This window comes from Varanus komodoensis, unplaced genomic scaffold, assembly GCF_004798865.1.
Source record: "Varanus komodoensis strain SLA01 unplaced genomic scaffold, ASM479886v1 scaffold47, whole genome shotgun sequence".
Classification (NCBI taxonomy): domain Eukaryota; kingdom Metazoa; phylum Chordata; class Lepidosauria; order Squamata; family Varanidae; genus Varanus; species Varanus komodoensis.
In genome coordinates, this window is record NW_025336045.1 from 4120799 (window position 1) to 4138587 (window position 17789).

Below are 17789 nucleotides of genomic sequence, written 5' to 3' on the forward strand. Positions count from 1 at the left end.
AACTTTTTATTTTTATTTTCCCATCATTTTAATGTTTAATTGATTTTAACTGGGGTTTTAGTACAGTGGTGTCTCTGCTCCCAAATGCCTTGGTTCATGAACAAATCAGGTCACAAACAAAAATGTCATTATAATTTTGACGTGGGTCTTGAACTCCGCATTGGGTGGCGACCAAGATCGCAGCCATCTCCCTGCCCCCCCGCAGAGTGGAGAGATGGCCACGATCCCAGTTGCTTTCGTGCAGGGAAGGCGTGCATGACCACAGGCGCGCTCCTGCAGGAAAGACAGGCGCGATCTCAGCCATTCCCTCCCCTACCAGCACGATCGCAGCCATCTCCCCACCCCACCCCCGAGTGAGGAGATGGCTCTGATCGTGCTGGGGGAGGAGGGAAGATGGCTGAGATCGTGCCCATCTTTCCCTCCCCCAGCACATTGTTTGCGCTTGTCTCTTCCTCCCCCAGTGCATCCACAATCACACCTGTCTCTCCCCCCCCCCAACCCCCAGCACGCCAGGATGATGAGCGTGTGCCGGAATGACGGGCACCTGCAGGGATGACAGGCATGGTCTCGGTCGTGCTGGGGGGGCGGGCGGGGAGATGGCCACGCTTGTGTTCGGGGTGTGGGGGGGAAGATGGCCGCAATCTTTATTGTTGTCACTTTGCCTCACATGTTTCTGATTTAAAAAATGGTTACAGAATGGATTAACCTTATTTACATTGAACCTTATGGGGAAGTTTAACTTGGCTCACGGCCAATTTGGGTCACGACCAAAGTCCTGGAATGGATTAAGTTCGTGAGCCAAGGTTCCACTGTATTTCGGTTGTTGGATGCTGTGGTGTTTTGTTTTATTATACTTTGTTTTATTGTAAGCCGTCCCAAGACACTAGTGGGGAAAGGGGTAGAAAAGCTTTTAGAAAGAAAGAAAGAAAGAAAGAAAGAAAGAAAGAAAGAAAGAAAGAAAGATAGATTCCCCTATTTTTATTTTATTGGCCATGTAAAAGCTTCTATCTTTTCCATTTGCATGCCAGGAGTAAGGCATACAAGGCACGGAAATGGAAGCTATTTGAGGGAGGGAAAGGCTTATTTCAAAAAGTGGAAGTCTTGCCCAAATGGGGAGGAAAAAGGCGAGCGGAAGCTTATACAAAGGGAATGTAAGCAGATAGTAAGCACTGGGGAAAAATTAAGCAGAATATCACTAATCAGCTCAAAGCCAACAATAACAAATTTGGTTTAATATATCATAAGCAGGAAACCAGCTACAGAGGCAACTGGACTCTTGCATGACCATGGAGATAAAAGAGTATTAGAGGCAGATAAGGAGAATACAGAGAAGCTGAATAAAATCATTTTATCTGCCTTTATTGCAAGCAATATGGACAAGATATTTGTGCCTGAACTGAGGATTTTGGAAAGGGTATCTGAGGAATTGAGGCAAATACTCATGACAAAAGAGGTTCTCAACTCGGGAGACAGACTGAAAGCTTATAACTCACAGGAAGTACCATCCTAGAGTCCTTAATGTATTCATAGATGACATTACTGATCTCCAAACAGAAATATGTAACATGTCCCTAAGATTAGAGAATGTCCAATGTAACATCAATTTTTAAAAAGAGATCCAGTGGGGATCCAGGAAATTGCAGGCCGGTTAGTTTATTTATTTATTTATTTAAAACATTTCTATGCCGCCCCCATCACAACAAAGCCTCGGGGCGGCATAGAAAGGTGAGGAATGACTCCACCTGAAGCCCTGGACTCCACTACCAGTTGGTGTCAATCAAACCGACTAGATGGACCAAGGCCCTGGCTCAGGATAAGAGAACTTCCTGTGTTCCTCAGAGAAGGGAATGGGAGGGAGAGTACAATTGTACGAGTGATGACCTCAGCTTTCAATCAAGGGATGATTTTACTGATTCTCCTTGGAGAAGGAAGTCCTATAATCTGTCCTCAGCAGCTCTGCCCTTCCTTTGACTGGTGCAAACCGAGTGGAAAACGAAATAATTATTTTCAACCCAGAATGCTGCTCTTTATTCGTGGCTCCCTAAGCCCTGCACCGATCCTTTGAGCATTTCACAGGGACCTTCCTAGAGGGACCTGTATTTTGCCATGTACATACACTTTGCCCATGAAACCACAGGGAATGGCATCACACCTTAAAAAAGAAAAATCCTGAACCTCAGACTTTCAAGTATATTGATTCTCGGAGGGTTTGGAAAACAAGGCAAGGTAAGCCTCTGCCTTTGATCTGAGGTGAAGCATGATGTTAATCCAAGCCACCAAGCCAAGGCAACTACCCATCTGAGCCAACAAGGAAGGTTCCTAGGCAAATATTTTCCCGCTGTACAGACCCAGTCAGAGAAACTGGAATGCTCCACACACGTTGAAGGGGAAACGCTTTTGAAGTTCTGTTCCAATTCACTTGTAAGTAATTGAGAAAACAGAACCAGCTCTACAGAACTAGAGTGAAATAGCAATAAAACACAAGCGCACGTAAGACTATCTCAACACCCAAATGCTATTTGCAAGAGGTTTCGGCAATTAAAGAACTCTCAGTCTTTCAGTTATATGAAAGCTGACTGATCAAAGAAGTCATGGATCAATTAACAGTATTGCTGTTATTCTTCTTGCCAGTCTTATTGATGACGTTTGTATCCTGCCTTTCCTCCAAAGAGGTGAGGGCTCCATCCACAGTTTTCTTCCTGGCCCATTTTATTCTCAAAACCACTATGTGACTTAGGGTGTTAGGTAGATTAAGTTAAGAGCATAAGACGGGCCCTGTTGGAGATCATTCTAGCCTAGCTTTCTTTTCACCCAGTGGCCAAGAGACATGAGTGTGGTCACCCGCTTGCATTGTGTTCCTCAGCAACTGATCTCCGAGGACATACTGCCTCTGATAGTGGAGCCATCAGGAGCAGTAGCCATAAAGACTAACTGCTGAGAGTATGGCAGAACCACGATCAGACCCCTGCCCCCCAAAAAGTCCTTTGAGTTATGTTCCTGGCAGGCTCCTCAAATGACAGAAGATTATTTGATTCACTGGATGCTGTCGTCAGCAGAGAAGGGAGAGAGGCACTTTTCAAAGATTCTTTCTTCCTCTGCAGCCCCCTGTCCCCCAGCTAATATGACCCAGAGGCTGGGAGAGCCTCCAAAACAGGGTGCAAGTCGGGCTGGAGGCACTGGTAGCCATCACTTCCCTGCTTACTTTGAGGTTGAAAGTCTCCACTGGATCAAAGACTGGAAGGATGCTATTGGGTGCAGTCTTTTGTTTTTAAGAAATGCAGGCATCTATTGCAGCAGTAATGCATTGCCTTTTATAAAGGCAGTTCATCATCATCATCATCATTATCATCATCATCATTTGTTTGAAGATTTGTTTGAAGGCCACCCTTTAGCATTGTGCTCTCTGGGCAGTCATTACAATAAAATTACCAATAGGAAACATAAATAAAATAGTGCAATTATAATCATAATAAGTCAACAAGATAAAATAACATATAAATAATCAAGTAACAGATAAAGCTTAAGTTACTCTATTAAAAACAGTACAAATTAAAACAGGTAAAGCTTAAGTTTACTAAAAACAGTGCAAATTAATATAAAAATAATCTAAATAGTGCAATAGGTGAAGCAGAAGGAAAACTTTTTGTCAGGTGCCTAAAGCTCAGCAAAGTAGGTGCCGGTATTGTATCAATTTTGTATTGCCTCTCAGGAAATTCATTTCCCATGCATTTATAAATACATACATGAAACATATGTAATAAAATTTTAAAAATCTGCCGACCAAATATTTGTAAGCACTTAGCTAATCAAACTGTTCTAAATAAATACATCTAACCAACTGATACTTCAAATGTGGCATCCCCAATTTGTCAAGTTATAGAGGGTCTGTTTTGCAGGCTTATATTTTGCCTGACACACTGGGCACCAGATTAGGTTTAAACTAAAAAGGGCATTTTCTGTAACTACAGCAAACACACCTCTTAAAAAAAAAGTTAAATAAAAGCCCCAAGGATGCCAACTTTACTAATATTGTGACCCATTTCTCGAAGGATATCTGGCTGATTTTGGTGTAAATTCTTGTAAGCATATAAATTTATATGTCTTGCCTGCAGCTCCAGAGCTTCTAGGGAGAAAACTTCTTGTTTGCTGGAAAGAAATAAGCTCATTTGTTAATCCCATTCACACACATATACCTCATGCTTGGGAGCACAAGGTAGACTGGGATCTACCAGCAGATCTCTGGAGACAGCAAATTTTTCAATTTTCTATTGTTTAACAAAAGAAAATTACACCCCATCTAAATTAGTTGGGTTCTTGACATACAGATAGTTTGAATGACTTTCAGTTCTGTTCACATAGTGAAAGCACATGCCCAGGCCCAGAAAGTTTCTCAAGTCAAGAATTGCAAGCCGTCCTGAAGTTTGTTGCAAAAGATGGCATAGAAATGGTTTAATTAAATTAAAATTTTAATTAAATTAAATTGCCCTTTCCCTTGGCTCTACCCCATTTACCCTGTCCCCAATGCTTTAGAGACTGCCTAACTTTTGTGAACTCATTTCTCACATTCTAAATAGTTCAACACCTCACATTTAGTTATTGGTGTTACACATTTTAATCCAAAATATGCTGGTCTTTTTGGCCTGCAACTTTTGCCTTCAATGCCCACCAACTGAATGCAAGCCTAAATTCTCCTTGGTCTGTGCTATACAATGTGTAATGTATATTTGCAGTTAATTCATGTAAAATTTATTACTGAGTTAGCTATTACCCTAATAGGAATGGTTTGTATTCCATACAGTTTTATAGCCCCAGTGGAGTAGCACCCACCTCTACAATTTTTAAAAATATGTATACTAGAAGAATGAATACTAACAGTACCCAGTGACCACTGCCAATTGTCCATTTCCTTTGCTTGTTTAGCAAACAGATGGTACTATATGTGTCCTGTCAATAATTTAGACTATCTTTACCAAGGTAAACCAAGAGGCCATAAAATGTATTTTATGGACATTGGTGTCACACCACGGAAAACATCAAACTGCAGCACATGTAGCCAGAATGCGTGTAACACAGGTAGGTGGGCCATAGGAGCCATTCTAACACTTTATTATAGTCCAGCACTACACTTACATGTAAGTCAAAAAAGTTGTCTCCCAGGAATAAATTTTTCCTGGGATAGTTACCCATGGAAATTTTATAAGTGTAACATTAATAATAATTAAGAAGGAGAAAGAGGCAGTAGAATCAGTGCTGAGTATAGCTAGACATAAGCTTTCATGAGGCATTTTGAAACAAGCCCATCCACCATCCTTCTATAACTTAAATAACAAACAAACCCTCACTAATGACTATCACTGGCCACCCAAGAGTCCATACTTTTGCTCTTCCTCTCTCCATATTATCCATTCTTAAGCTACAAAGTATGTTCCAGAAAAATAAATAAATTACAAATATAAAGTTAAAAGCAAACAAAAAACAAACATTTTGTATTTTACCACACTTTCAAGTACAGAGGAAGCTGCCCCTTGTTGACTGAGGGACTGTCCACCAAACCTCTGGTTACACTGCTTCAGATTCTGAGGAGGACCCTTGTCATGGGACACCAGGCCTCACTGTTACAGGGCTGGCAAGCATGAGAGAGCCAGCTACGCTTCCAAGTGGCTATGCACTGCATCATCCGTATATGTTTTCATCTGCTGAGAAAGCAGTGCTAGTCGGCAGTTTTCAAATGACCCTACTCAACCCCAGGGACTGACTGAGTTTTTATAAGCTTCCACACAAGACCGATGATTCACGTTGGTTTAACTTTCAGTGTCCCCACTTGGAGAGTTAAGTTGCTTTATGCTTACCCAAACCATGTTGTCTTTTTCTTTAATGAGCAGCAAGGGAAACAGCAGAGTTGATATCTTAATTATTCATGTGCTCATAATTTTATATTGTGGGAGCCTAAATTGGTGACATTAACTGAAGAAGAACAAGAAGAGGAGAAGGAGGAAGAGTTCTGTGATTCTGATCAAGAATTCACTAAGGCAGAAATCAACACAAACACACCTCACTTTTGCATGTAGGTAGAATAATTAGGAAGGAAATGTATTTACCACTGCAAATCCTAGCTATGTTGTGCAATGTGTTGCATGTAAACAATCAAAGTTGATGCTGATGCCAATTCAAATTTCCTACTGGTATTCTGCATTAGTCGTGTCATGAATTATACTTTATTAAGTTAGGATCTCCTGGACCCCTCAACATCCTAATATTGAAACAGAATACAGATATAGATTATGGATTTGCCATGCATTGTTCAAAGAGTCAGATACATGAAATATGTGGTATCTGATATCTTTTTATAATGACAGGGCATTTTATGTGCCTTGATTTCTTTCAGAAAGAGATTGCATTCATCCAACACTCCCCCAAATCCATCAGAGCACTCATCCCACAACAAGATGCCCCACTGCTTTGGGAACTGTTCTGTTCTTAGACAATATGTGGACCCCCACCAATGTATATATATGTGCGTGTGTGTTTGGATGGTACGAAGCCTGTCGTGAGCTGGGTTCCTTCCTTCACACATTCTAAGCCACAGACCTTTGCAAAAAGTTCTTTATTGACCAAAGCATTTTCCAGAAGCACAAACACCCAGAATTAATCTCTGAGCACACACAGAACAGTTCATTGAATCCAATATAGCATTCACCTCCAAGAACTTTCCTTATGAGTATGCCTGGGTCCCATCCCTTTGAGAGGGGCCTGCGGAAAATGAGTACACCTCTTCTCCATATGGAGATCTTCTAATTGGGCCACCCTCCTCTGCCAAAAACACGCCATGGGGTCAAAAGCCATGCCCACCTCATCTGCCTCCAAGAAATTCCTCTGTTCCAAGCCCCCTCTGAATAACTGCACATCTTGGTTGTTCTCAAAGACTGCCTGAGCACCTGGAGAGCCTGGCCTTGAGATAAGCACCTCTGCTTCCCTCATCTCAACATCTGGAATTGGTGCACATTCTGAGGCTTCTTTCTGCCTCTCCTCCTCCTCCTCTGTCGTGCATGTGTGTTCGGATAAGATTCCCAAGCACGCACAAGAGAGTGAAGGCTCTGGTGAGACCCACAGGTCAAGATTAGAAGAAGAGGAGTTAATTATTATTCCAGCAAACGTGCAGCGCTCTCATCCTTATACTCCAGATGTTATGGCTAGCCGAACGCCAGGTAGCGGGCCACCCCAGGGGGGCAGGCTGAGACAGTACAGGATCAAAACACTTCAAGGACAGACACGGGGTCTGATACTATTCTTAACTGTGAGAACGAAGCTGATAGAGAGCAGGCTAGGGAGGTTCCTGAGATTATCTGGGATGCTTGATCGTACAGGCACCTGCATCAGCTGAGGCAATTGGAGACACAATTTGAGGAGCAGCGGCAAGCACACATCCAAAGTGCACCACCCCCCAGAGACAGGCCCCAAAGGGTTCATAAGCAAAGTGTGGGGTGCTGTTAGTCAGAGCAAGAGGTCAACTTTCTACCTTGAGTGTATTTTCGGTGTTGTGAATACTTTGTAGCCGTTTGGAATAAAGACTCTTTTAGCAATTGCTGGAGTGATTGCCTTCGTTGGGAAGGGGCACCTGGCTCACCACATTCTCCTCCAAGTCCCAATCAGCAGGCCTAGGAAATGTGCAACATGAGCAACTGCTCTTCTCACTGCCAACAAAGCCTCACATTTGGGAAGCCACAGATTTTCTTCAAAGTTAAGTAGGTTAAAGATAATGGTAAATGAGCTACTTGTTACCTGAAATAGCAAGTTATTTTACACCAGTTCCCAGAAATTAATATCATAGAACAGGCCTGGAAAGAATGATTGCAAGAAATGCTTGCCACTTCATCTGTGATGATCTTTCTGGAATCTGGCTCCATTGCATTTGTCAGACTGTTTCTCAAGTTCGGCCCAGGCTTCAGAAACAAGCAAGTCCACGAACATCTGAGGATTCTCTTCGGTGCAGCAAGCGACATTTCTCACAAACCCAGCAAGCTGCCACAGTATGTGATGCATCTACGTAAAGCTCACAAGTCACATGTGTGGAAGAAGGGCTCCACTTGTGCAGCGGGTGGGCAGGCAGCCGCGACACCCAGTCGGTCGCAGTTCCTGGTGGATGCCCATGCAAATGTGGTATGCCCAGTGCCATGTCAGACTTGGGAGAAAAGAATGCAGGCTGAGCCTGGGGAGCGGAGCCAAGCCAAGGGAATCCAGCAGATCCCCACCCCAAAATTAGATTCCTCGCACATCCCACTGCCATCCCCTACATGTGCCAATAAAAACATTCATAAGGCGTGAAAAATTTTTAAACAGGGTCGCTTGTGCTAAGGTTACTATGTAATGAGTGGCAACTAGGGATGTGCCTAGAGATGGTCAACCTGTCTAGAATCACTTTGAGAATAAATATATATTTAATGAGGAACATTTCTGGACACCAAAAAGTGAAAAAAGCTGGCACTTTAATTCTAGATATTTCAGTGGAGAAGCACCAAAACATATTACATGCAGTGGTGTACTGAAGGTCAACTGAAAGACAATTATATCTGGAACAGAACAATTTTCAAATTAAATATGTAAATTACAACCTGCCTTATGAGTCAGAAGGAGTTGCTTCACAGTTCAGGCTTCCAGAGAAGCAGACCTATCCCACAATCAGTTAGACAAGAAAGAGTATCCCCATTTTGTGATGGAGCTGATAGAAACAGCTTCCCATAAAAACAGGACAGTTTTAAGAAGAGGCCAAGGGCTAAACCATAATGAAAAACTGTATTATAACTCCACATAAGATTGCATTAAATTGGCATTTAGTAGAGGATTCTTTGGGCTCCAACAAATGAATTGCTTTTAAAAAAAGTAAACTAAAACTTAAAGGGTGGATTGGATTACAGCAATACCCAACTGAAATGGAGGATAGTTCAGCCAGGAAGCAACAGTACCCAGAGGGCACCACCATGTAAGAATGGATAAATTGTAAATGCAGTACAAGTTTTCATTTCTTTACATGCCACCTGTTTTCCTTCAAAAACCCAAGGCAGCATAAATAGCCCTCCTCCCCCTCCTCCCCATTTATCCTCACAAGAACCCTGTAAGGTAAATTAGACTCAGAGTCAGGGACTTCCAAAGTCATCCAGTGACAATCATGGAAAAGTAGAGTTTAATCCCTGGATCTCATGACTCCCAGTCCAACATTGACTCTATGCTTTGTAAATCTGCAATGGTAAATAAGTTACACAAGCAAATGTATAATATAACCATTCTCAGTGTGTAGCAGTGCAAATGTCCATGTGACAAACTATATATGAGTTAGACACAAAGACCATTTACAAAATTTATTGGTGAAGATTTCAATAGCATACGCATCAAAAGATTGGGCTCATTCATGTCTCACAAATACAGCCCTCTGTAGAACTTACTTTCAGGGTTCTTCAAAATTGCATGTAACTTTGCTGAACAAATTAGATAGCCTTGACCCAGGAGGTCCAAATGAAGATTTGATATCTTTAGTACTGTTATGCATCTGATCGTAATCGTGTAAATTTATTCAGTAGAGGGAAACATTGTAAAATAAATGACCCTGCTGAAGAAATGTCATTCTCCCATTACCTGTGGCCAAACAATAGCAGGTCAAGAAGCAACAGTGAGAACTGGACATGGAACCACTGATTGGTTCAAAATTGAGAAAGGAGTTCAGCAAGGCTGTATACTGTCGCCCTGCCTATTTAACTTCTATGCAGAGCACATCATGAGAGAGGCGGGGCTAGATGAATCACCAGTTGGAATTAAGATTGCTGGGAGAAATAGCAACAACCTCAGATATGCAGATGATACCACTCTCATGGCAGAAAGTGAAGAGGAACTAAAGAGCATCTTGATGCGAGTGAAGGAGGAGAATGCAAAAGTTGGCTTGAAACTCAACATTAAGAAAACTAAGATCATGGCATCCAGTCCTCTCACTTTCTGGCAAATAGATGGGGAAGAAATGGAGGTGGTGACAGATTTTATTTTTTTGGGCTCCAAGATCACCCCAGATGGGGACTGCAGCCAAGAAATTAAAAGATGCTTGCTCCTGGGGAGGAAAGCTATGGCAAATCTAGACAACATACTAAAAAGCAGAGACATCACCCTGCCAACAAAAGTGCATATAGTCAAGGCTATGGTTTTCCCAGTTGCAATGTATGGCTGTGAAAGTTGGACCATAAGGAAGGCTGAGCACCAAAGAATTGAGGCCTTTGGATTGTGGTGCTGAGGAGACTCCTGCGAGTCCCTTGGACCGCAAGGTGATCAAACTGATCAGTCCTGGAGGAGATCAACCCTGACTGCACTTTAGAAGGCCAGACACTGAAGATGAAACTCAAATACTTTGGCCACCTAGTGAGAAGGAAGGACTCCCTGGAGAAGAGCCTAATGCTGGGAACAATTGATTCCAAAAGAAGAAGGGGACGGCAGAGGATGAGATGGCTAGATGGAGTCACTGAAGCAGTAAGTGTGAGCTTAAGTGGACTCTGGGGGATGGTGGAGGACAGGAAGGCCTGGAGGAATGTTGTCCAAGGGGTCGCAATGGGGCGGACACAACTTCATGACTAACAACAACAACAAAACAACAGCTATATAATTAGGGCAAATTCATTATGCTTTCAGAATATAGCCTTGTAGAAAAGACAGTTGAAGATTGTTTTTTTCCCTAAAAAATCTCAAAAAAGAAAACTGGGAGTTTGGAGTGAGAAACATTTCAAACTGTGCTTTTGAAGAGGAATGAATTAATGACTGAACAAAGAGGGATTGTTTATGGCAACACTGACTTCTTTTAGCAAGGATAATACCAGATACTATCATTATTACCTTTCTTCTCTATCAGCTAAGTAGTAAGAGTATGTCAACAGTTCAGAGGTTTCACAAAGTAAAAGTAAGTTTACTGAACACTATTTCCTATGAAAATCTCTTCAAAATTACAGTATTTATGGAAACTGTAATTTGAATATGCTCCTTATTGCAATACACAATATAACAACATTTTAAATAATGATTATAAACAATATGAACATATTATATGCCAACATAGTTTAACTTGGGATGCAAACACCTTTATGCTTTTTGGCATGAATTACAACCCTTAACCATTTTAAAGGTTCCAGTCTTTTGAAATACTGTAGGTACTAGCTATGTTTTAAGATTGCCAATCTAAATGTGTAATAGCATAATGTATTATGCTATTCTTAATCTCATGTTTTTAGCTTTGACCATTATACTCGTGTGTTACTTATGAGAAGGTTTTTCCAGATTAATTTCCAAACTTATTTATTCTCATTTTAACAAAATGAACCTATTGATGGATTTTTGATGAATGGTACAAGGTATGAAAGCAGTGGACTACAGTATGGAAAGCATCTGTGTGAGAACATTTGGAAAACACAGAATTGTTATCAATGTTTTACGGGTTTAATTTCAATTTCAGCCCCTGTGAACAGTGATTTTCCAGAACATGTTGGACATAATAAATGTGTCTAATAGCCACTCAAGATTTCCTTCCTCTCTGCTGTTGTTTTCTGTCCTGTAAGTTAAATGCAGCAGCTCTGGGAAACAGCTGGACTGCCGTATTTTGCAGTAGCTCCAGCCTTGAGATTACTAACATCTGTATCACGGTGGACAAGCTGTCCCTGCGCAGAAGAGATCTTGCGGAGCAAAAGTATGTAGGACGAGTGAATCACCAGGAGGAACTGAACCCTTCCTCAGCTTGCTTAGTTTTCTTGCTGTGAAGTTTCCCCAGAAACCTTTTCCCAAGCTGGGCTCTGAGGCCAGGTTGAAACCCAGGCAATAGGAAATGTATTCAGGACCAAATACACAGGACTAGTACAAGGAGTTCACCAACTTTCCCCTCCCCATTTTAACTAATCCCTAAAAAGTCCCTTTTCCAGGATTTGTCTTCTTTCACTGAACACAGATCTATGCTTATCCATATTTGACAAGATGATGAGCATTCTGTCCTCAGTTTTGAGGCAAAAATATTCTAAGGGCATGTCATCATCTCCAGAAGTCTACCTGATAGAGGGTGGATGAATAATACCCAGGAAGCCCTCAAGGGCAAGGTGTGCCAATTTCTACTTGCCACTATTTAACCCAACTAGGTACTGTATGTACGTGTGCACCTTGGGAGATGGAAGTCTTCCTAAGATTATCAGTTAGCTCATGAAATTTCAATGCTGTGAGCAAAGCTCCATACACATGACTAAGAGAAACATCTCCCAAGTGCCTGGACCAGGGGTTGGGATGTACGCCTTTCATGGTGGTAAGGAAGCCCGCTGACTGGGAGCAGCCAGCCCTGTTGGAAGCCTCTCCAAAGCAGTAGGCTGCCTTCTGGTCTCGTTAGGAACATTTGCTTTCTCACACAAGGAAAATGTGCTTCAGCTCAGGGGAAAAGGAAGCCAATCATTTTAGGCCTCCCGCTAGAAATGCATGCCATGCTGCTCATCAAGGAGGAGTCCTAAAAGCACATTAGGTGTAAAAAGGCACCAGGTTTGAGCCCAGCCAAACTTTCCCTGCAGCAGCCTCCAGGGGACCGAGCCCAGCATTGCTGGGCAAAAACTTAAAGGGGGAAAACATGAACAGAAATGCAGAAAGAATTAAAGAAAGGGGCTCCTTCCAACAAGCCTGTAAAACCTCCATAAAATGTGTGTTTCAACACCACAATGCATTTTTTTGTCTTGCTTCACAGCAAAACCATTAGCCATAAGTATACAGCTTCTATGACTGAAAGGAAAAACGCTGATGAATGTTACACTCTGGACTGGAGGTTGCCAAGACTAACAGATTGCTGTTTAAAGACTCTCGAAGTGAAATCCCTGTGATGGAACAAAGCTGAACAGTAATTAGGCACAAGCCTTTAAAAAAAAACAGTGTGCTACTCACTCCAATTTTACTGTTGTTTAAATTCTAGGTATCTTTACTGGGCTTCCAATGGATTGCCCTTGAAAAAGAGGCCCTTGGCTTATTTTAAGCAGAAAAAAAAACCCTGTCCTGCTGAAGGAATATTCCTTGTCACCAGGAAATGTCTAACATTGTTTAGGCTCCCACTGTGTATTCACTCTAAGAAAAACGAATTCTCTAAATAAACCCTCATAATGGATGGATTCTGTCATCTGCATGGTTGAGATACGGACAAATTGTATCCTTGCCCCCACCCCCAAACACACACACCGGATCCCAGTTCAACAGGCCAGGATCCTACTGGTAAAGATCTTGTCAAAACATGAGCATATGGCATTACTGACTCCGAGGGAGGAAGGGAAACAAAATTCATGTTCTACAAGATAAGGAAAGAAGATGTTACTTTTCTCCTTAGATTTTCTCACTGTTTCATTATAAACTGGAGCTTACTCCATTGGCCATACCATTCTTAAGCCCCATTCTGCTCAATGCAATGGGATTCACAAAATGAGAGCCAGCATGGTGTGGTTGGACCTGGGAGATTCGGGTTCAAGTCCCTGCTCGGTCATCGTGCTCACTGGGTGACTTTGGGTCAGTCTAACGTATCTCACACAGAGCTGTTGTTGTAAGAATAAAATGGAGAGAAGGAAGACTGTGCGAGCTGCCTTCAGTTCCTTGCAAGAGGGAGAAGGGCAAGATAGAATAGTAAAATACATGAAATTCTTGAGCAGAAGATGACGAGGCAGCTTGAGAGATGTAGTCACTTTGACTTCGGGTGTACAGCCATCCAGCCAACATCCTGGTATCTCACTGGATGGAATATTACCATAAATGGTCTAGTCTGGAGTGAGGGCTGCTTGCAGGTAGTGGCGAGGAGTAAACAGCTGCTGGCCAAGAAAAGGCTGCTTGAGCTTTGTGCTTCCTGCTCTTCCCGCAGAGCACAACCTCCGCTTGTTTGCTTGTGGAAGGACATCGCAAAATCAACAAGGCAAGGAAATAAACAAAAAGAACCAGTAGAAGTTCTGACATTTAACCCTGGAGAAAATATGAATAACAGGCTCTTCACAGGCTGAAGGATCTAGGTGAAGAGGAGATACTCCGTTGCCTCTTACTGCTGTGGTTCCTCCTGAGAGTTTAAGGAGACATTTCAGGCTGTGTGTGGCGTGCCCCAGGGGACTCAAAGAACAACCCTCACCCATCTCATTGGCTTGACAGGGTCTAACTCTTTCGCCTCCCTTCAACAGAGTTATCCAAATATCATGCTTTGTTTTCTCTTTGCCTTTTCTATCCTTCCCTTCTACCTTCCCTCCTTAGGTCTGAAAATAAAGCCTCTTCTTCTTTCAAACAGCTGACTCTCTAACCATCATCCGTCCCTTGTTCCACTGGTCCCCACCCAGCCCACTTCAGATTTACAGTGGAGGACAGTGTGGCTGCAGGGGGGAATCCAACCTCTTTTGCAGACAGTAGCGCCAGAGCTGCTGGTGAGATGTCAAACTTTAATATTCTGGGTCAGCATCTAGCAAGTGCCACGAGGGGCGGAGGTGGAGGCCACCAGCTGAACTGAATGAAACATGAGTCACCATGTCAGAGAACGGCCACATAGCACATTTGAGGTCCTAAGCAAGCTTGATATGCAATGCAGTGATTTGACATTTTCTCCATACAGTGGAGAGTAAAAATGATCCAACTGCAGGAATAGAAGTAATTCCACAGAGAGGCAATGACCTATCTCTGCATATTAGCTTTGTAACTAACTATGATTTCCAGTTGGATGAAAGTCATGCAGGCAATGAGTCAAATGGTCTTTATCGATCCTTCTTTCCACTCAGTGACTGATGAAGTGAAATTTAATTATTGATTAATATATACTGCTTAATACGATAAATTCTCTAAATGGTTTACACAGACATATTAACATCACATTTAAAACAATCTATTACAATTTCAGCTACCATAGTAAGGAGCAATTCAAGGAACAGGGAGATGGAGGCCAGACAAAGCCTAAGCAAACAAGTGCACTTTCCAGAGATGTTTACATGTTAACTTTTTCTGCCTGCCCAAACTGCATAGTGGGGGCTGTTTGGTGGAGGGGTGGGGGGGAACTGCCACTGAAAAGGCCTAAGTTTGACATATTTTGTGGTGACATTATATTGGCTGCAAAACAAAAAGCAAGGTTATCACAACACTGCATGGATATTTGATATGATTTTCTAAATATGCATCCATAAAACTGTGCCTTGCAAAAGGAAAAAAGAAATCATGGATGGCTCTCTGAACTGTAGAGCAAAATTAACATGGAGTGAGCAACATTTTACTAAATTTCAACCCTCTCATTTTTCCTTAACTCTTCAAAATGTAACTCTCTTCCTGCTAAGGTTTAGTTTTTCTCAAATGTTGACACGTCAAGAGATGGAGGCTGGGAAAATGCCTTTCCCACAAAAATCAAGCCACAAATTACAAAATCAACACTGAACCAGTTCAAAGCTTTTAACAGAGCCATGGCAAGACTGAAATGTCACATCCTCAGATCCAAGGTACTGAGATAATACATTCCTACTACATAACAAGAAAATGTCCAAAGGAATTAACCTTTTCCCTGAGCTGCAACAATTATATGAAATATGTTCCTTGCCAGCTACAAGAACAGTGATTCTTTTAATATTGTACCAATGTCCAATATATTTTAAATAGAAATGTTAAGTGGAAGTTTATCTTGCCTATCTTGTTGGCTAGGAAGTATGGGGACTAGTGATTAATTAACTTAATTTGCCTTCCCTCAAAGTATCAATGTTGAATAAGCCATGTGCCCTGGCAATCCATATTGTTTGCTAAGAAAATTATTCCTCTTGAGCTTGTCTGGGCTTTAAAAATTCAGCAGTGGATTAAAACTGTTAAGTATAGCATGTGTTATGAACACAGCTGTGAACTCAGTTATATCACTGACCAAATACCAATCACCACCATTTCATCCTGCATTTTCAAATATTTCATGAGAGCTGGAAACCTGCCACCTTATTTAATGCAGGAGCTAATATTTTCAGGAAACCAAATTCTACTCCAGAGACTGGGTTGTGTTGAGATGCAACTTTTAAACTGACTTTCTCTCTACTGAATAATGTTATATTGCTTTCATCTATGTTAGTTGTGTTGTTTTGTTTCCTGTATGCATTGGGTTTTTTAAGGGTTTTGTTTTTACTTGTAGGCCACCCTAAGAACATTTAAAGGGGAGGATGTTAATACTTTAAAAGAATGTATGATCTTTATAGCAGGGTTGGGAATGCTATGGCCTCCAGATATTGATGGACTCCAGTGATCATCTCATGCTGAGTGGGTTTGATGGGGGTCAGAGTTCACAACATCTGGGAGGCCACAGTCTCTGTGTCCCTTCCCTAGAAAAATGGGTCTTCTGCTTGCCTACCCACCTCTACCCCCAATGTACTCGCCAAACACATCTGCTTCACAGTGTCAAAGCCCTTTGCTTGTGGCACGCTCCCATCCTCCTTGGGAGTATATGCAAATAAAACAACCGGTCAGCAGGGCCAGTCACCTGGGTTTTCCCCATTAATTAGTATCCTGTGGAAGCAAGACATTGTTGATGGCCCCATCCTTGTGAATGCTTTCTCACAGTGTGCAAGCCCTTCATGAAGAAATCGTTTTCCCACTACAAAAGATCTGAGGCAATGGAATCCATCATCAAAATGCTGGTTAGCATCCTTCCTTTCCATGGGGAAGGGCCACAGATCAGTGGTCCAGAATACACTATGCATGAAAATGTTCTGGCTTGGATTGCTACCTTCTCCAGGGATAGCTGGGTAATCCAGATATTTGGGAAGTGCTAAGATGCTTCTCTTTCCACAGGCTCTGATGCATTTAGAGTGTGTACAGACAGCAGTAGTTATAACTACTCTGACCCAAGTGGGCATTATGTTGTTTCTTAAATTGTACCCCACATCTTTGCATTTAGAAGTGCTTTAATTTTCCCTGCGTGGATCTTTCAGCAAGTGATCAGGCCTTGTTATCTGTTATCATGCCTTGATTGATCATGCTGCATCAATAATTGATCATGTTTCTGCATTGATAGGTTCTCTAAAGGAAGAGCTTTTAGTCCTGTTCAACCTAGCGTTATTCTTCGGTAGAAATACATCTCTCTTTTGCCTCATTCTCTGGTGCTGTGGTGAATTGTAGCCTGGAAGGCCTGGCTTTTTTGTCTTTTCATCTCATCTGTATACTATTTAATTTGTTTCAGTTCCAACTACAGATATTCTCCTTCTATGGTTAAATAGTCAATCCTCTGCATTTATTCGTTGCTTGCTTGTTCAAAGTGTATTCTCAATACAATGCATGGATTTATAGGAGACATGAATTGGACATGAATTTAACTGCCTGATGGACACACAGTCCAATGTGTCCAGGCCAGAATAATGACCAGCAGTCATTTTAGGACAAGGCAGCGGGCAGCTATGCTATTGTTTTTCATCCTCCACACCGTTATATTGTCCAGTTCTGCTCACCTGCTCTGAATGTAATGAAATCAAATGCCGCGGAATTGTATGTGGTTATTTCTGCAGTTCTCTTTCTTTGATAATTTGTTTCCCTCTTGGCAAGTGGGAGAATCTTACATATTGTATGTCATCTCTGAAGAAATCCAAACAAACCATTTGAATCAATGCTGCATGAGAAAGACTCTTTCAACAAAGCTGCACCAGAAGGCTTCAAGTTCATCTTTCTCTATAAACAAAGTTGTGAATAAGATATTTCAGTGAAATGCTTAGCTCCGAAAGGGTACACCAAAAATGAAACCAATGTAAGCATTTTTGGATTTTTTGAAAAATAGAATAACATTC